The sequence below is a fragment of the Halichoerus grypus genome, chromosome 5, assembly GCF_964656455.1.
Source record: "Halichoerus grypus chromosome 5, mHalGry1.hap1.1, whole genome shotgun sequence".
Classification (NCBI taxonomy): Eukaryota; Metazoa; Chordata; class Mammalia; order Carnivora; family Phocidae; genus Halichoerus; species Halichoerus grypus.
Window position 1 is genome coordinate 22833665 of NC_135716.1, and position 21049 is coordinate 22854713.

The following is a 21049-nucleotide window of genomic DNA, read 5'->3' on the forward strand; positions in this document are numbered from 1 at the left end:
TATTATCAGTGTACTATGCATTTACACCAACCACAGCACTTATCCTGTTTTATAATTTTTTATTAAATTATTCATCATTATCACCTGACTCTGAGCTCCTGGAGGGCAAAAACATTGTCTATCATCTCTATAGCCCAGAATCTCACTAATTTTTAAAAATTAAACAATTAACTGGAGTTAATATAGCAAGGTGAAGTTAATATATTTAAATACAATGAGATTAGGTTCCTAAAACCAACCCCATAAATACAGGATAGGAGGAGTGTGATATAGAAGCAGTCCACTTGAACAAGATTTAAGGGCCTTAGATTTAATGATTAGTTTAATAGGGGCAAATGTTAATATTTTACTGCCCAAAACATGTATGCACATTAAGTTTGTATTAACAACTATAATGGATAAAGGGAAAGACAGGAGCTAGACTGTCTTTTAACCGCTCAGATCACATTTAGAGCAATAATTTTGGTGATACCATTCTGGGAGGAGTATAAACAAACTAGAGTGGAGAAGCAGAAGACAAAAAATCATGTCATATGAGTGGTGGATTCAGGAATTGGAGATGTAAGGTAAGAGGTAAGACTGCCCAAGTAAGATGACATTCCCTAAAAATACTCGAAGGATGATATAGAGAGGATGGATTAGACTCATGAGCTTTGAGGAAGTATCAGTTTTCAACCTTACATAAGCGAATAACATAGAGTCTAAACCTATTCTAACATCGAAGGCATACTTTAAAATGTTTGAATGACTGAACAAATGAAGTGAAGTGAGAATCGACCCTCTTGGCAGGTAGGAGATACCTCTTTCGGCAAGGTTTTCAAGTACAAGCTGGATAGCAGCTAGGAAATGTTGTAATGGGGGTAGATGGTGAGAATAGATGTACTCTATGCTTCCTTCCAAGCCATGAATTCTTCTTTTCAATAATCCTATTCACTTTAAAGAAAAACAGCATTGCTTTTACTCAAGTCAGTGTTGACAGTGTACATAGCTAGTTATATATCAGTCATAAGAAATTATCCAATCAAAACAATAATGTCATTTTCCCTTGAGTAATTCTCACCAGGTTTCTGCTTTTGGAAGACTCAGTTGGTTAAAGAAAGTTCATAATCAGTATTTTCAGAATACATTTCAGGACATGAAGCAAACCTCACACCAACAATGCATTATTACTCATTTATTTTTAGCAATTAGTCATGGAACAACACAGGTGCCCAGAATTTCCTGGGCACATAAACATGAAACCTCTGCCTCTGAGAGCTTCCAGTCTAGATTGAGACAAATGCAAAACAGGAAACCTGAGCTTTACCACAAGAAGATGAATGAGCATCATTGATACCTTCATGTGTGACTTCTTCCAGACAGTAATGCTTTATTTATTCTGAAAGCTTTAACTAAAAAACAGCTCAGGGCATATTTTAGTCCTCTAGAAAATAGAATAATCAGTATCACTACAGTCGCATTCAATACCTGGAATTTGCTTTGAGAATTATGAATGGTCCTTTTGCTTTCATCTTCATTATAATTAATCAAGAACTTTGTTCTGAGTGCTTTCTGTGTTCCAGGCACAGGGGATATGCAGATGATTAAGACATGGTTCTTTCCCTAAATAGAGCTCATATCTAGGAAAAGCAAGCTACGCTTACACAAAGAGCTGATTAGACCACCAGCCACCATGCTAGTGGAAAGAATATGAGCTTTGGTTTCAGACAGAGCTCAGCTTGAAACCTAGCTCCACCAAGGCTATTTGACCTTGGTCTGTTTTCCTAAATTTTGAGCCTTTGTTCCATTGGTGATATAATACTACCTAACCAGCATGTTTGTTGTAAGAATTGAGTGCTTTCTGGTAGAGAAAACAAAATACAGAAATTCAGCTATTGTTTTAGGTGCTAAATGGGTAGACTAGATCAGGGGTTGGCAAACTTTTTCTATACAGGGCCAGATAGTAAATATTTTAAGCATTGCAGGCTATATGGCCTATCAGAATTATTCAAGTTTGCTGTTGTAGCATGAAAAAAAAACTATAGACAATATGTAAAGTAATGACCATGTCTAAGTTCTAATAAAATTTTATTTATGAAAACAGGAGTGTAGGTCTATAAATTTACTGACCCTGGATTAGATAGTAAGTGCTGTAAGAGAAGAGATCATGATTATCAAAGAGCTGGGAGAGTGTCTTCTAATAGGAGAGGGAATGTTTAATTTTGTTTGTTTTGATTTTACTTTTTATCCAAGTTAAACATGCACAAACTATAAAAAGTCAACTTATTCTGCAAGATTTACTATGAAAAAACTTCAGCTCCTCTATTCCCCAGTCTGAAAGCCAATCATTTTCATCTCCTTCAGTTGATTCTCTTAGTATTAACTTAAAAATCTCTAAATAACATGGATATATATTGCTCCTAATTGATTTTTAAATTCAGGTGCTACCAAAGGACTTCCTGTTGCAGATGATAGAGGTTCCATGTTTTCCTCCCACCCAATCGCCACACATAACAACCTACCATGCCTCCCAGCATAGTTACATTGTAATGTTGTTTACATCAATATTTACTATTTACATGATTATGGCTATGTGTGTGATTCACATCTGAATTATACAGTAAACTATGGTTACTTAACCATTGTTGTATAACATTTTGTTTTCCCTGGATTGAAGGATTTCCTTTTGTTATCCTTTTCTTAATTTCCTTTACATGGTACTTATCTCTAATTCATCCTCAATGTCTTTAGCAATTGTCTGATTATCTCCATAAGTTGTTCACATGCATCAGATGTTCCATCGATTTTATCTCCCTAAGGAAGTATCACCCAGAGCAGTAGTTCTCAAGCTTGCACAGTCATCAGAATTACTTGGAGGACTCATTACAGTACAGATTCCTTGGCCCCAACCTCAAAGATTCATATATTCTGAGGTAGCACTGGAGAACTTTCATTTGGAACTAGTTCCCAGGTGGTGCTGATGTCCATCCCCATACCACACTTTGATTAGCACTGGAGAGTACTAGCCAAGAGCCTTCTGCTTTGCTAGTCAGGCCTGGATGCCTTCTACATCATGTGTGGCCACCAATCCTGACACTGCCATTCACCATCATCTTGGGGATTTTAATCACTTCTCTCCTGTGTTGCTATGGAAAAATCCAAAGCCAATCTGAATCCTAATCCCATGTATGTCACCTTCAGATAACAGTGCCTAACGTTGTCAGATCAACTTACCATATGTTAGTGTATTATTTTGCCTTCCCTCTTTGTGGGCTAATTTTAGGAAACAGCAATGTCTTTTTTTTTTTTTTTTTTTTTTTTTTTAAAGATTTTATTTATTTGACACAGCGAGATACACAGCGAGAGAGAGAACACAAGCAGGGGAGTGGGAGAGGGAGAAGCAGGCTTCCCGCTGAGCGGGGAGCCCGATGCGGGGCTCGATCCCAGGACCCTGGGATCATGACCTGAGCCGAAGGCAGACGCTTAACGACTGAGCCACCCAGGCGCCACCAGGAAACAGCAATGTCTTAATCATCTTCATAGCTCACATGCCTAGAACATAGGGAGCACTCAAAACAAAGTGCTTGGCTGATGATTTTCTCCCCAGATTTTTATAAGAATTTCTCTTTGTTCTCAGTATTCTGAGGAAGCGGGTTGTTAACAAGTAGCTCCATCTACAGAAAACAGATTTACTGAATTTTTGCATCTTCCTTATGACACATAAAGGCTTCCTTATTTACCCATGTGCCTTTTTCTCTTTGAAACTTCCTTCTCTGTGTGTTAATTGTTGAGGATATAGGGAGTCGATATGTATTTATTGATTGCTTTGATTGATCTGCATTCTTTTGAGAGACCTGGCACCATCCTTCTATAGGAGATTCCTATTAGACGATTGTTTTCTCCAAAGAGATGGGTTCAAGTTTATTTGAAATTGATATAGGAAATCAAATCTCAGCCTTATTAATTATAGCACTCTAAATGCCACAATTTCCCATGATAAAACATGGTTGCTTGCTGGGAACCATACAGTGAAGCGATTTGCATGTAGGGCAAAAATAAAATAAAATAAAATAAAAATGTTATTAAATAATTCTTTTTTTACTATAATGTAGTTAATGGCAAGATCCACAGGTACTACATGGATTACTATGAGTCTCATAAAGGAGTTCTGTCTTATATCCATTCACATCAATCTCAAAATTCTTTGTCACATCCAAATCCATAATAATAATAAAAAAAACACCAGCAGATTAACTGTATACAACATCAACGTTAAGATTCCATCCAGGTTACTATATTTGCTTTCCTTTTCATGTGCAGCTTATGGAGCATGTCAAACCCACTTTGCATATAGGATGATAACATCATACATACCTGGGAGTAGGGAGTAGACCTGTGCATGGGAGGTAACTAGGGCAAGGCAAATGATAAACATGGTGATAGAACTGATTACCTTCCTCAAATGGGAGATAAATCTATGGGTGCAAATGTCATATATTGAATAGATGAACAATCATTCCATCATCCATCACTGCCAATTCCCTCCATTTTATCTGGATTGTATCACAGTGCAGTACATCTTAGGAGTTCTATAGCAGTTTCTTAAAGATGAAATTCTGTGTTGCAACCGGCCAAATGTGTTTGCTGTAGGCCCATCTGTCTCAGTAGTTCTCATTCACACAATCGCTATTTTTTCATATTAAAGGCTATTTATTGCATATAAATACCCAAAGCACAAATAACAGGCAGGAATGTTTTAGACAAAACCATGACATATATCAAAGCATTAAAAGAGAAGCAAATAAAGGGGCAAAACTCTCTGTTGAATGTCAGTAACGAGTCCTTCTGCATCACTTACTCAATTATTTGGTAGATGGCAATTCTCTCTTAAAGCAAGGGTTAGTATGATGGAATGGAGATAAATCTGAATATGCTATTCTTTCCAATGGGGCAAGCTACTTTCCTTTAGAAAATGTGAAATCCAAACCTATCCAAATTTCATCTGGATAGGAACTGAAAACACAGAATCATAGAATACCAGGATTGGAAAGGACCTCCCAATTCATTGACTATAAATCTCTCTCTTTTTTAAGATTTTATTTATTTATTGGGGGGTTGAGAAAGAGAGCACGCACGATTGGGGGAGGGGCAGCAGGAGAGGGAGAAGCAGACCTTCTGCTGAGCAGAGAGCCGGACCCCAAGATCATGACTTGAGCCAAAGCAGAGGCTTAACAGACTGAGCCACCCAGGTGCCCCAATTGACTATAAATCTCTTATTGATGTTTGAGATCTCTTTAAAACATTGAGACTTAAAATTTTCCCAGCATTTGGCTGAGAATTTCTTGTGGTGGAGGGACCTTCTCGAGATTATGCTATACTGTTTACGCTCTGTTTGGAACATTTGATCATTCACACATTTATGTTGTTTAAACCATTTGATCAGTCATGCCATTCATATTTATTAAGTGCTTACTGTGTTCCAGGGATTGTTCTAGGAACTGGGACCCATATGGTTCTTGTACTCTTCAGTATTCTTTTATTTACAAGTACAAAACTCAGTCCAGCCAGCCCAAATGCATTATTTAAGCAAAGGGAAGATAAATAAAATCTCATATTAGTGAAAAATCCAAGAATAGACCTGATTTTTGATGTGACTGGATTCAGGAGCTCAAATGACTTCATGAGGAGATATTTTTTCTTCATTTCTCTTCTCTTTTCCTCTCTGTTGACCCCACTCACAGGCAGGCTCTCCACCTTGTGATGGTAAAATTGCTGACACGGGTCCAGGAGCCTATGTTCTCAATCTTTCTGTAACTTCTCTCCAGTTTGCCATCTGAAACCAGAGGAAGGATAATGCTGCCTTTATGTGATAAACATCAACTATGTCATCTCCCCTTAAGACTTGTTCTTCAAAGTGATCTCTCCATTCTTTCCACTTGGAGATTTTGTAGCCCTTTATGTCTAGTACTTACTAAAAGTTTCTTGAATGGACAAATGAATGAATGAATGAACAGAAATCTCTATATCACTCGGTGAATACTTAGCTGAGGAGCATGCCAGTATAGAGAAAGCAAAAATCAGCAATGGAGGGACAGGCAGAAAAATGATTGCATAATTGGAGGACCTGTATCAAGCTGTGCCTCCTGAAACAAGTTCAGTGTTTGGGATTTTTACATATATAAGCCCATATACATTCCTTCTTATGCTTGAACCAGTGTGAGTAGGGTTACTGTCACATGTAACCAAAAGATCCTGCTTAATACATTTGATTACTTTGGATGTGGTCTCCACCCAGTTAGTGTTCAGGAATACAACAATAATTAACACATTTTTATTCTGTTAATTGAGAGACTATAGGTCTTAATGGAATTGGGCACTTCTTGAAGCCCAGTGTGTAGTCAGCTAGACTAAATAGAACAGTGGGAAGAGCCTGGTCGTCAGAGCTGGAGCAAGGGGATTTGAATCTCGGTTCCATCTCTTATTTTAGTATGACCTTGGGCAAATAATTTACTATCTTCAGATTTGCTTTTGAGAAAAAAACATGGCTTTATGCATCATATTAATAATCTGAGTTCCCTGTGAATAATCTGTGAATATGATGAGATCGTATTATAGCATATTAATAGCACTGCCCTCTTGCATTCATTCACTTATCAAGAAGTTTCAGTACCCAGAAAGAAGCCCTGAAGAACAGCTGGAAGTCCTCTTGGGGCCCAGTGCATGACGTTACAGAGAAGTCCCTTTGTGGATTGTGAGACACCCTAAATGGACCAAAGATAAGAAGTGACCAGTGGTGGGATAAGCAAGAACCATATATTATCTTTTGTATTACTATCTGTTGAAGGAAACCTCAATCAATACAGGTTAGGCTGAGATACTTTACAGAAGTGTTAGTACATCAGATAATTTAATCTTTATTATACCTCCCTTTCCTGAACAACAATAATTAGCTGGCCTTTACTGAGTACTTACCATGTGTCAAGCACTGTAAATTAGCCTTTTATGTCAATTAATTAATTCATCCTCATGTCAATCTACATGGTATTATTATATACTATTAACCAAATTTCATAGATGAAGCCTCAGAAAGGTTAAGTATCTTGTCCAAGTTCATATAGCGAATAAGTGGCAGAGCTGGAATATAATCCAGGCACCTGATCCCAGAGTTTGTACTCGTAACTTTACCGTATCCCCTTCCTGGGATTGACAGGTGGGGTTTGTTTTGGCTGGATTTGATAGCAAGGTATTGTGGACATTAACACACACCATTTCCTTTCAAAGACTGAAGCTTTGTTTTGGGTCAAGATGGTCTGGTCAGACTCCTTTAGGACACACCCCTTTTCAGGAGAATCCTGGGGAGCACATGCAAAAAGGTTTTTAGGGAAGGTGAGTATTGTGGTCAGTCCTACCTGTTGATTACACATGATCTGGCATGTCTAAATCTCATCTCAGGATCCAGCCGGAGCCCTTGCTAAGTGATTTATTCAAAGTAGAGAAGACGCATGTGTCAGTATCTACATTGTGTCCGGTTAAGCCTCTTGTCAAACCTGTGAATAAAAAGAATAAAGGAAGTATCTTCTTATTAATTGGGTTTATAAAAGTGTCACCCATTCACTTGTAATGCCAGTAATTTCTGGTTGTGATTGCCGTTTTTCTAAGTGTGAACATAGGCGAAACCTTTCTGACTAATGCTAGGATTAACAAGTTCATCTTGGTCTTTATCCGAATGGAAATGTATAATGTGTAGATATTTCCTAGTGCATAGAAACACAGCTAAAAGATGAGGGAGGCTTTGCTTCCTCCCTCAGCATGCCATTCCACATCTATTTAAGTCATACTACCCGACAAAGTCTTACCATATCAACAAAGTCTGCTCTAACTCTTCTAGCTTCTGGGCATTTCTGTCTCTCACCTTAAAATGACTATAGCCCTTGTAGGCTAAGCCAGGGTTTCTTAAGCTCTGTAGTAGTGTTGATATCTGGGCTGGATGATTCTTTGTTAAGGGGGCTGTTCTGTCTTTGACGGATGTTCAGCTGCACCTCTGGCTTCTATCCACTAGATGCCAGTAGCACACCCCTTGCCCCCCCCTCCCCCCCCCGCCGTTGTGACAATCAAAATGTTCTGGGGTAGCAAAATGGCTGCCAGTTGAGACCACTGGTCTATGCCAAACAATTTAATTTAAAATGTTTTCCCATGTAATTCTCTAGTTGCCTTTTTGTTCATATTTCCTCAATAAGATGGCAGATCTCTGAGGCAGAAACCATGCATAATAATATGCCTTCTGTTCTTCCAAAGGTGAAGACAAAGATAAAAGGAAAGTCAACTAGTTATTTGTTGAGTGCCAGCATTGTGGCTGAACTTTTCCAGGTACTTTGCATATGCCGTTTCATCAATTCATTCTACAAATATTTATTGAGTGTCTACTTCTTATATAATACTTGAGAGGCAACATTCCAATCCTGGCTCATCTGTTTAGTGTGACTGTGGGTAATTTACTTAATCATCTCTCAGTGCTTCAGTTTCCTTGCCTATAAAATGGGACAATAATATTACCCATCCCGTGGGTTGTGAGGATTACATGGGTTGAAATGTGTAAAACATTTAGAACGGGATCTGGCACGTATAAATGTCTGCTATCAGTTATTACTATTACTATGTGTCAAGTCTGGTTCTTGGTGCTGAGGAATCAGCAATGGACAAGAGGTCTTGTTCTCCTGGAGCTTATATTCTAATATGGTCTCAGATAAGCCTCATTAAAGGGATAAGCAATATAACTGCCTTGGGGAAAGTGCTGTTCAGTGAGAAGAAGTAATTTGCCCAAGGTCACATAACTGTTAGGTCTGAGGGCCAAGCTATGAACTCAGCTCTCTCTGGCAACAAAGCCATACCGAATACTTAATAGGTTCTCAGCATACTTGTTGATGTCTAGACAGAAAAGGAAATTATTTTCTCTTTCTTTTTATTCTTTCCTACTTTTGTTTTTCTCTTTCTTTTCTAAAGACTAGTAAAACCTCTGTTTCAAGTTTTATAAATACATTTTGCTTCCCTTTTTATATTTGGGTATTTATTTTGCTTGTGAGTACTGTGCTATCTCTGCTGATGAACCAATCCTAAGTTTTAGATACAGGAACTTTCATTGAAAATGAAATGTCCACAGTGATTCATCTTTGCAGCAAATGGGTAATGTGTACTTTGGGGTTTAAAAATAGAGATGAGTCAAGAAAATCATATGTTTCCTGCTTTAAAAAAAAACTTTTCAAAGATTTGGGTGCCCCTCCACCCCTTACCATCATATTAAACATGATGACCATAATTGGGGTACACATCCAAAGAGAACCTAAAATAACTCATTCCTTTCCAGTTTTAACATTTAGAAATACTATTTATCAAAATAATAATTTCAGCTATTTCTAGCTACATTTCATGTTAGCTCAGGGACTCCAGTGTGTCAACATACACCATGCAGAACCTATCACCACATGGAATGTAATGGGGGATTGGCTGATCCTGTCACACTCTTCCTCTCTCTCTCTCTGGACATGGGTAACTGAGGCACGAGGGTCCTGGACAAGGGCTGCCTTCTTGCTAAATGACTCCTGTGTTATGGTTTTCTCAGGACTCTGCCTGTGTGTGTTTACGTGCGCCACTTCATAGTGGGTGTGGCAGATGAACGGCAGGCAGGCTGGTCAGGCTGCAGTCTGGAAACTTGCAGGAAAAACCCTGTCTTTTGCACCTCCTAAATCAGTGCTTCAGCGGTTCGGCCATCCTGTCTGCTGTTACAAGCTCCGTGTCCTTGGCTCATGCTGACGGCAGTGACATGCTGATTTTCAGGTTGATTGGCAGTACTTTCCCCCTTTTGATGAAATCTCATCAAAGTTCATCCTGAAAGGACACACTGGGCAAAAACTTTGCTTGCTTTTTTTTTTTTTTTTTTATGGCTTAAAATACCAATTGCTTTTTTATTGATAGTAGTCCTTTGCTGTGACTTCTGTAAAGGATTATATGGGAGAGGGAACAAATGTATCAGGAGAAATACTTCATGTCAGGGAATAATCCATGCACAGATTTTTAAAAAATAATATATATACAGACACATACATACACACCAAAAATGTACATAATTAAATTAAATGTATATAAATAAATGGTTATAAAGACACTTGAAAATTAAAGACTCCATTCTTAAACAATGAGTTAAGTCCAGAATTATATTTATATTATATTTATAATGCTGGCCTTTGAGGGTAATGGCAACAGTGAGGGTTATGGCAATATGGAAAAACCCTGGTTTGGGGGTCTTTGTTTTTTTTTTGTTTTTTCTTTCCAAGAGTTCTTCAAATATCTGGTTAAATTCCACAGAAATTGCCCTCAGGTGAAGGGAAAAGAGATGAAATTTTTAGAGAATTCCTTGAACTAAAAAATATGCTATGTATTTGCAATAGGATTCTTGTTTGAAAGAAGACTCCGTGCCCAGGGACCTTACATGTCTACTTTGTGAACAAAAACCATATCAAAACAAGTAGAGAAGGAAGGGGGTAAAGAAGGACGAATGGATGAAAGTTGGCATGACTGAATGGCCCTAAAGACAGATCAAACTGTAGGGGCTTCCCTAGGGCCATCAGGCTCCTCTCAGGACTGACCTTCACTCACACTAGGGACTTTGACATGTCCTCTTGGTTCTGTGTGTTTCCCTGTCTCCTTCTCTCCTCACGCTCACTGCCAGGTTTTGCAAGTCATACCTCTAAGTCGAGGTTCCCAGATCAGCTCTCCCTTCCATCCCAGGCTCGATACCTGGCATATTCAAGCAGGTGTGTCACACTGCAGGATGGCTGCTACCACACCATACTGTGGTGCAGTCATGCATTTATTCTCATCCCATGATAAAAGTTCTTGAAGGTGGTCTCTCAGCTGCCAAAACTGTCTAGAGAAGAGACAGGCAGTTTTCTCTACTCTGCTCCACCTCACATGGAGAAAACATAATCTTGTCTCTGTCTTTACCCCGCCAAGTCTCTATATGTATTTGGCACATTTAATATGTTTACTATCAGTTAACAACATGAATGATCCTGGATTCCCTACTTCACACACATCACACTTAAACACACCAAGAAAACACCAAATTTTCAATTGTGAGCAGTCAGTTCTGTGAGAAATACACTAATATTTAAGGATGCAGATACTTCAAAAGGCTGATTTAGAGATGATACAACCTTGCTTTGCTTCAGGAGAAAGTGAACACTCCTGGAGAAGGTTCTAGAGATCAGCAGTGAGCAAGACACTCATAGCAGTTAATGTTTTCACCAGCAACAAGCATCTTGCACTGACCCTGAATCTGCTGTTTATTTCCTATCACTGTGTCCTTCTCTCTTATCTTCACTTGCCCCTTAGTGATTCAGCAGATCTGATCGGTTTCCTCTGAGACGTTCTCCTCATAGTCATGGTCTTTCCCTTCTCTGATCCACCACTAAATTTTGGGCTTCTTCTGTGGTAATCATGATGCTCTTCTCTGGGTTTTTTGTGTACTTGACACATTTGCTTGATTTAAGGACTGGGTCTCACTTGCCTCTCACAGAATCACATTGCCTAGCACAGCACTGAGAATATTCATGGCTGCTCAATAAATGTTTATGGAACGAATGCAATGAGTGACTTGACATTATTTTTTAAAGGCAATAGATCAGGATCAAGGTAAAGAACACAAATATTGACACTCAGAAGATTTGGATTCAAATTTATGCTCTGCCTTGTACCACCTCTGTGAATTAGGGCAGGGGAAGTTCATTTAAATCTTTCTGCAGAAAAACTGAGGATAATAATGCTTACCTGTGACCTCCCTAGGATTATTATAAATCATAAGAGTTGATGCAGGTATTGGAGTTTTTGAATTGTACATTATGAAGAGATTTTGGTTAATACTTGAGTATTAACCTACTTAATAGGTCTCCTTGCATTCCAATTTTCTCTTTTTCCTTATTACTCTAATGCTAACAAGACTTCTGTCTTTGGTATAAGAAAGTACTGTGGGTCTCCCAACCAACAAGTGCATGGTGGATATGTGAATAGATGGATCAATGCTTGTCTTCCCGCTCTGACTCACAACTGCCCTGTGGCCACTGAGAGAAGAGTGTCGGAGTAGAAGTTAGGTCTGTGGGTGCATGCAGTGACTCTGTGAGGGAATATTTAAGAAACTGATATGTGTAAATAGGGCTAGAACTTGCAATGTTGGGCTTCAGATGTACTACATTTTTGCACAAATGGATTAACCAGTCATATAGTTCCATAATTCTACTGGGACCTCAGTATGGGTTAATCAATCTTTAAACCTATGGAATAATCCCTTTTTGCTATTGCTAAAGTACTGATGGTGTTTTCTGGTTTGGGAAAGGCCAGGTACATCTTTTCCACAGGAAATTTTGAGAAGTAAGAGGAATAATTGAATAAGTGCTAAAAATAATTGTTGAATGAATGAACTCCCAATTAGCCACAGCATCAGGGCCCTCTCTTCATCCCTGGGAAGAATATTCTCTGGCATCTTTTTTCAAGGGTAATAGTGGGAATCTCTAAGTTGAAATGGGAAAGGGGAGAACTCAGAGGTAGACATCTTTACAGAATACACATACCCAGGATTTTTCAGTGTAGAGTAGGTCTTATCAGTACTGTTATATTTTATGATATTTGCAGCAGTGATTTTTTTTTAAATCGAGTTTTAAAAATAGAAATCCAAATACAGAGGACAGAGAAAAACTCTCCATTGCATCAGTATGAGCGTTTTTATAAGATATTTTTTTTCTTTTGGCATCCTGATCTCTTTGAAAATGCTCTCTTCTCTACTTATGGGGGAAAAATACACCTACTAACAGCCTGGAGGAATTATGCAATGTGCTTTTGCACAACTCTCCATGGCCTCAGGTAACAATGTAAATGAACCTTATTAGACAATATTTTTTTCACTGTGCATGTGAGAAAATTATTTTTAAATGAGTTTTTTTTTTCTTTTGGATTAAGTAAAACTGCTCTCCTTGAATGAAGAGGCGCCACATGAGAAGGAATTAGGGCATGTTACAATTCAGCTGTTTGAGTCAGATGTAAAAAGAAAAAAAAAAATTGGCATTTCTGAGGTGGAAAAAGCTAGGTCTTCCTTCTCAGGAATCACAAAAATAACTGCTGAAAACCCTCACACTTTCCAAGAGAAACTTCTTTAAAAGTTATGTGTAACTAAAAATAGGGGGATTATAATGGAAATCAGTGTGCATGCGTGAGAGTCCCGGAGCAGCAGAAGAGGCCTGGACTGGATGCTCAGGGTTTGATTTTCAGTCTGTCCGCCTGATTTAAATCTGTTGGTTGGAAGAGCGCTTAACGCTGGGGTTACCTGTGTTCTTCGCCTGTAAGTTGGAGATCTCAAAGATGTTTCAGGGAAATGAACTTTAGGTTTATCATTGGGTTTTGAAGAAAAACCCACTACCTACACAAAGGAACAGTGGTAATTGTTTTAAAAGCCTGTCAAAAGCTTGGCTTCTGACCATAGTAGCATGGAACAACGTAATGCGTTCCTGGAGTGGTGGAGACATCAACTCTGAGAGCATTTGTTTCAAAACCCGAGATCTTAATTGTGATCGAATCTTGAGAAAGACCTTAACCCAACATGACTGGTTTTCTAATGGGAATAGAAATACTTACTCTGCCACAACAAAGAATGTATGAACAAACAATCTTCTAAAATACAGTGGTGCCAGGGGCTGGGGGAGTGTGGAGAGTAACAGTTTAATGGCGAGAGGGTTTCCTTTTGGGGTGATTAAAAACTTTTTGGAACTAGATAGAGGTGTGGTTGCACAATATTGTGAATGCACTGAATACCACTTTGAAATGGTTAATTTTATGTTACGTGAATTTCACCTCAATAAAAGAAAAATACATTTGTAATTCGAGATAGAAGGTGCTCGCTCACTCAGTGCAAGCATTATTGCATCATTGCTGGCAGATATGTGAAAGGGTTTTTTAATGATTTTGGATGGAATAGCTGCTATTTATAATTCCTTTTTTTTTTTTCTCAAAAAGAAGGCATTAACAGCCTTCATTGAAAAAGATACATGGCTGAAATAGAAGTGACATCTACACATTTAGAAGAGGAGTCATTATTTTGAAAAACCGAGGGTTTTTTTTTAAATAAACTAATATGATAATTATTTTCAGACTGATTTTCATTTGCAGAAATGGGACTTAGCAAAAAGAGGGCACAAATGGGTGAGTTACAGCATTATTGCACGGAGATTGAAACTTGACCTTCGTTGTACTGATGACACACAGTCCTTCTGAGGCATCTCCACTCATCCACATTTCAAAAAGCACTCCGTTGAAAGGAATGTGGACTCAGGAAGAATTTAGCATGACTGAAAATTGATAAAAGAGAGCTCAAATCGGCTTGCCCTGCATGCCAGGACATAATCACCTTGCTCTAAAATGCCCCTTTCCTGGGGCAACACACAAGCCTTTTTCATTTTCCAGTTCCCCTCCTTTCTCAAGCCCACCCCATGCCCTTAAGTAAAATTGCTAATCTCCCTCTTGAACCTCTTCCTTATTTCTTGCTTCCACTGTCCTTCCATGCTTTGGTGAAAGCATTCCAGACACGAAATGTCAGACCAGGTCAGGACCAGCGAAGGACCCAATTTCTGCAAGTACATCACTTGTTTCTAATCTAATGATGAGGCTCACACCCAGAACACTCTCAGTTGTGTTTCTGTCCAGGTGGAGCTCCAGACTCCTGGGTGCCAGATGATTAAGCCCTGCTTCTAGCAGGGGTTGGAAGCAGCTGCTCCCATATCAAACCTCTTTTTCTCTCAGCCAGTTGCGGCAGAGTCTACACCCAGCTGTGATTCGAGGTGCTCGCTGGCAGCTCTCATCTCCACCGACAACCTTTCATCTCGAGTCTCTATAAACTTTTCTTAATATCTGCTTGTTAAACCTGACAGAATGGCATTAGAACAAAGCTAACCTGGCTGCTGAAATGCTGGCAGCATCATGTGTCAGGCCTTTTTGCTTCTTCCTTTGATAAAGTTTTGCCCGGCTATTATTGCGGAGGCCTTGTTGGATGGTTCTGAGGCCTCGGAGCAGAAAGGCATCCATCTGCTGCAGAAAGCTCAAAGGGTGATGTGGTCCTGGGGCGTACCTGGAGTTGAGTCATGTATTTCTTCCCCCAAATTATTCCCAGTGAATACCAAATCAAAACTCCTCATCTCAGCTTATGTAAGTACTTTTAAAACCTTTTGAAATAAAACTTTTAAACTTGGCTGGTCTACTTAAAAATCCCAGAAGCAAGGCAGTTCTAGGCAGTTTCATAAAATAGTCTTGAGGACAGTTGCTTTCTAGGGGTCTCAGAGTAAGTTAGTATTGGCGTGATGTATGAGAAGTTAGATTTTCTTATAAAGAAAAAAACAACCTTGTTTGTGGTATGATATGAAGTCTCTGTCCCTCCCTGAAACCCTGCTGGTGCTTAAACTGACATGATCAAAGATTAGAGTGCTGTCTGGACAGCTGGGAGAGCAAGGTTTGCAAATTCACATTGCTATGAAGAGCCCGCCCTGTCTTCAGACTGGTCAAGAACTCTTTCTAAGAATAGGGCATGCCCACTGCAGCTGAGTCCAGCTCTGAGGCTTTCTCTTTGGGAATGGCTTTCCACTTGAGGTCTTCATACAGATCCGATGAAGGTTGGGTAAGAGCCATGGAAACTGCCCTCTAACACTTAACTAGTACAGTCCTTGCCACAAGAGTAGGTGCTCAACAAATGGGTTTTGCCATTTGACTTGGAGGTACAGTTGACAAGGTGAGTTAGAGGGAATGATCAGTCAAAAGTGTTCTTTCCTGAAAAGAGTATCAATAATTTAGTTTGCCAGATTTAGCCTTTAAACTCTGGAGCAGCTTCCACCCCACCCACCCCAATCCTCACCACTGGCCAAGAAAGGACTACATGGTAGTGTTCATAGGATCTTCATTAGCATGGTCTCCTCTCTTTGCTTTATAGCTGAGTTTTTCATATTCATTTATTTTAACCAATGTGAAGGCAAATACTAGATTTGAAATATTCTTTGTGATCATCCCTGCCTTCTCCCATAGAACCTAACTGGTCTAGATCACAGTGAAACCTCTGTGAATGCCGTTGGCATCACATCCCTGGCTGTGGGCATCATTTGAAGCTAAAAACTCTGAACACTCTTTTCATCTCCTTAAGTGCTTCTTAATATATGACCTATATTTGCAAGGAAGAAAAGGACATTTTCTCAGAGCTGTGGGTCAACACTTTGGGAACAATGCTATGGCATAATACTAGTTAAACTCAGTTAATGTCAGTTTCAAGTTCAAGAACAAACAAATGAGATGCCTAGTTCTTTGCTCCCCCACACCCATACTCTCCTGCTTACAAGCTATGCCAGGGAGAATTCCCATCCCCAGACTTTTCTCCTTATAAGGTGTGGTTTCTGCCATTAAGAAGTCTGCTTGGACATGGAAGACTTCAAGCACTAAATTATGTCTCCTGCTCCCTGCTCACTGGCAGCAACTGTGCCAAGGTCCAAAAGGGAACTGGGTAGGTATGTCCTAATAGGAGGCAGTGCTCCTCCTTTAATTGCTGTAAAAGCTTTTGAAGCCATTGTCTGGTGGATCTAAGGAAATTGATCCTGGAGGTGTGAGCTCAGACTGCAAGCCAGGAGCTCAGAGTTGTAATTCTTGGGTTGGCAATGACTCACTGTAGGGCCTATGGCAAACTCACTCATCTTCTTTATGCACCAATTTATTCATCTGCAAAACCTAGGGAAATTAACACACAATTTCCTGATGGGATATTGTATGGTTTAGGCATTAATAATCATGGCAAATAAGTTTGATGGCAAGCACCCGCAGAGGTTTTACCTGCTAGAAGCCTCTATGAATTTTTAGTAGGCTTTATTGTTTTGATTCCAAGTCTGGACTTCCCTCTTTGGAGGTCTTTAAATCTACAATGAGGAAACCCAAGTTCCCTTGAAGTTTTGTTCTAATCCTGGTAAGCACAGATGATTCCCTTTAGGATCATGTCACATGGTAGTTTGCAAAAGAGGTCTTCTCACCTACCACAAAGACCCCCCACTGCTACCCCTCAGGACCAGATGCCATGCAGGATGGGAACCAACTTCTGTGGTGGGACCATGTTGTTTCAGAGACCATCTGTATGAAAGCCTCCTCATGGTCTTGGCAGGGCTGTTGCGTCAACCAAGAAGCATCCTCAAGACGTCCTCCTTTGTTGATAGTCTTCTTCCCTGTCTGATGAAACAGCCCTTTTGGGGATTAAAAAACTCAAAATGAAAAACAATGTGTCAATAAATGGAAATTAAATGAATGTGTTAGCATTAATTTGTTACATTCTACATGTGCTCCTCTGAAGAAGTGGTGTTTATATTCAGGGCCAGATGCAGTCTTCCAGTACGGTAAAGTAAGAAAGGACCCAAGAGAAACGGATCCAGCAGCCCTCACATGGCGTCCATCTCAGCCGGATCCTCCTGTACTTCGCTTACTTACTTTTCTCCTTGGAAAGGAGTGCAATTCCTAAGTGTTCCAGCCTCTGGGTGGACTGGCCTCTGGTCTTTGTCTTCCATATTTCAGGTCTCTTGGGTCCTGAAGCATATTTCTGTCTCATCTACTTAACTCTGATGTTAAATCTCTGCCACCATGCCTGTCTCTTCAGCTCACCAGATTTCACACTCATTTGCCAGTGGCTGTGAAAGAAAATGACAGCAGAATTTCTCACGGACTTGGCTCCCATCCAGCGTGGAAAACTTACTGAGTTGATGTCTCCCAGAGCCCGTCTTTAACTCAGGTGTCCCCGTTTCATTGGGCTCAGCAGATTTCCTACATCTGTGGTGTATGACATTGTAAAGAGTTCAATCTGGACTCTTTCCCCCCTTACGTGTCCCCATTCCATGTTTAAGCCAAGGAGCCTCCCCATAGGTTTGAGACTGAAAAAGTGCAGATTGTATCAGTCCTGCTTTTAGCAGTGCCCGGTGGAATAAGACACCTCCTGCTCAATGTTCGCTCTACTACTTTTAAGGTGTGAACAGACGAGCAGGATCCATGAGCTGACAACCATGCTGTGTGAGCACTAGAGTTGGTGATCAGAGCTCTGGGCTTAGGGCCCAGGAAGAAAACAATAGAATGCAGGCATTTCATGCTCATTCATTCATTGACTCATTCTTTCATTTGCCCAGCGAATAGTTACTGAGCTCTCCTGTGCTGTGCACCAGGTTGGCCATTGAGATATGATAGCTAACACCTGCTGAATGACTACTATAGAGCAGGCCCTGTACTAAGTGTGAGTCTTCCAAAGTGCTGAAGGACAGTGCTGTGGTTGGTTATCTCCCCTTTAAGGGGAGGCAATTGGCGCTCAGAAGTGTTAAGTAATGACACACAGCCAGCAAGTGATGGAGTCAGCATTAGGATGCAGGTAGTCTCACTCAAAGTCCTGAGTTCTTAACAGTCACACTACACTGCTTGAATGCAGGACTCTTTACTACACATTGTGGGGGATACCAGGACAAAGAGGACATAATTCCTGTTCTCTGGGAGTTTGTGGTAATAGAGGGAACAGATATTCATCGTGCTGCCACTTACACAGTTTGATCTCGGACACATTACTTCATCGTGCCTCAGTTTTCTCATCCTTCAGTGGGATAATGTTTCCTATTTCTTATAGTTATTTTGAGAATTAAATGTGTTAAGATATGTATAACACTGAAGGTAATGCTTTGGTCACCCAAGAATTATTGATTATTTATCATTGTTTGTATTATTAACTATTAGTAATCACCAGAATAAATAACAGTATTCAATGTGCAACTACTGTATGTCAGACACTATGTTAATCACTTAGTGATTGATCTATGGTGAGTAGGATATATTGTCAATGTCCCCTTCTAGTCTCTCATTGAAGTGAAGGTAGCCTAAAGAATAATTCTAACAGCAAGGAAATGAGAGAGCCTGGTAAGACAACAGTCTTTCCTCCTTAAGACAAAGAACACGATGTTGAGATAAACCCTAACTCCACTCTGAGTACCCCAAGAACAAAGAGTATCTCAGATACTGGCTTAAGGAGAAGGGGATTAGAGAAAATGCTATAGTTGATATCGGGGAAGTTGTTTGAGAGCATCCGGGGCAGGGAAGGGAAACAGAGATGAGCAGTAGGCAGCTTATGTGCTCCCCAGGCCACTACATCTCCCCATTTCTCTAGTGGGCCACTCCAAAGATGTCCTGAAAGCTCACTGATAGGTTTTCCTGTCCTATGCGGTTGGGAATAAGGACAGGGTAGAAGTTACTGGGGCTCTCAGGGAAGGGCAGCTCAGCCCTTCCATTTTGCATTGTGTATCAACTCAATTGACTGAAGGGCAGACCTCAATTTTCGCTGGCCTTTCAACACAGAGAGTATGTGTATGAACAGGGGGGAAACAATAGGACCTGTTTAGGAGGAAATGGGGATCTTCACATTTATTTGCTGTGTCCTAGGAACGTCCAGGGATATAAATGCAAGAAGAAACAGTTTCTGTTCTCAGGGAATTTGAATCCTTTCCTTCCCTACCATGTTCAGCCTAGAGATACACTTATTCAACTTGTTGGCCTTACAGATAATATTGCCATGACATTATCTAGTTTCTGTCCCCCGTCCCCCCCATTCAATTACCTGAAAACCGAGAGTTATGTAACTGCTTTGATTGAGAAAGAAGTGTTTTTGAGCAGGAGATGGGAGTGGGATTTGAAAATGCCTTTGAAGATCTTGTAACTGATTTTCCTGTTTTGCTGGTGGTGAGAAACCTGGAGTGTGACTGAGTTGCCCAGAAATGATGAGATGACCACGTATTCTTACTGTATCTCCACAGTGACATGTCCCTTTGGTTTCTGCAAAGAGCAACTGAAGATCCAGGGCCACCAGCGGCTGAGGCAACGCTACCATCCCAGGCATGTTCTGCCTCTTTCTCCTCACTTCCTATTCACCCTGGAAATGGGCTTCCTTTTAATATTGCAAAATAATAAGGTATACCCCCCTTTCCCATGCAAGAGCACCATTTCCACCTCCCACAGCTTTCTTTGTTTCAAATTGTTCATTCTTGGCAGTGATATTCTTAAACCAGGGAAGAATGAGGAAATTTCACTGTCTTGGTGAAATTACCTCATTTAGGAATAATTGGTATTCACAGAAGAGATGCACATTTTCATCCACCTAGTAATGAACAAATTAACAAGACACCTACTGAGTTGTGTTAACAAAATTACCAAATGTAAAAGGAACTAATTACTATCCACTTCATCCAGACAAACTCAAAACTGCATTCATAATGGGCTTTGTGGCTGACTTGATGTAGACTGTGGAGAAAGGAAATGAACAGGTGCCTGGTGATCAAAGACTCTGTGCTTGGTGATTGTTTTGGAAGTGGTCCCTGCTTCTCAAGGAGGCAGAGATTACTTCTAGAGACCTTTCTTCATTGCTGGTGAAGATATGTACAACATGCACACTTTCTTTTCAGAGATAACTGATTGTTATCCGTAAAAGAGCAACCCAAACCTACAGAGATAAATTTTTAGAAATAGTAATCTTTTATGAAGAGATGTAGCCAGCAAACTATGTGTTTATGGGGTCAACTAGTCAAATTCACAAGGAACGCCTGGCCTGGTGCCTGAAAGAATTTAGGATTGGGGAAGATTTCTGATAAAAAAGAAAGTAGGACTCTCATATGTATATTGATATTTTGGTATTTACTCACATTGAATACTTCCTTTTTTTATTAATTTTATTTTGTTATGTTATGTTAGTAACCATACATTACATCATTAGTTTTTGATGTAGTGTTCCATGATTCATTGTTTGCGTATAACACCCAGTGCTCCATGCAGTACGTGCCCTCCTTAATACTCATCCCTGGGCTAACCCATTCCCTCACCGCCTCCCCTCTAAAACCCTCAGTTTGTTTCTCAGAGTCCATAGTCTCTCATGGTTCGTCTCCCCCTCTGACTGCCCCCCTTTGTTTTTCCCTTCCTACTATCTTCTTCTTCTTTTTTTTTT

At 39.9% G+C, this 21049-nt stretch overlaps 1 long non-coding RNA gene across 1 annotated transcript in view; it reads left to right on the plus strand.

The window, feature by feature from the left end:
• Positions 1–19939, plus strand: part of LOC144381708 (uncharacterized) — a 44254-nt gene extending 24315 nt beyond the window's left edge. The window contains exon 3 of the long non-coding RNA XR_013447478.1: positions 19869–19939. This is a non-coding gene — a long non-coding RNA (uncharacterized LOC144381708). The remainder of the gene's footprint in view (positions 1–19868) is intronic.
• The last annotated feature ends 1110 nt before the right edge of the window (positions 19940–21049 follow it).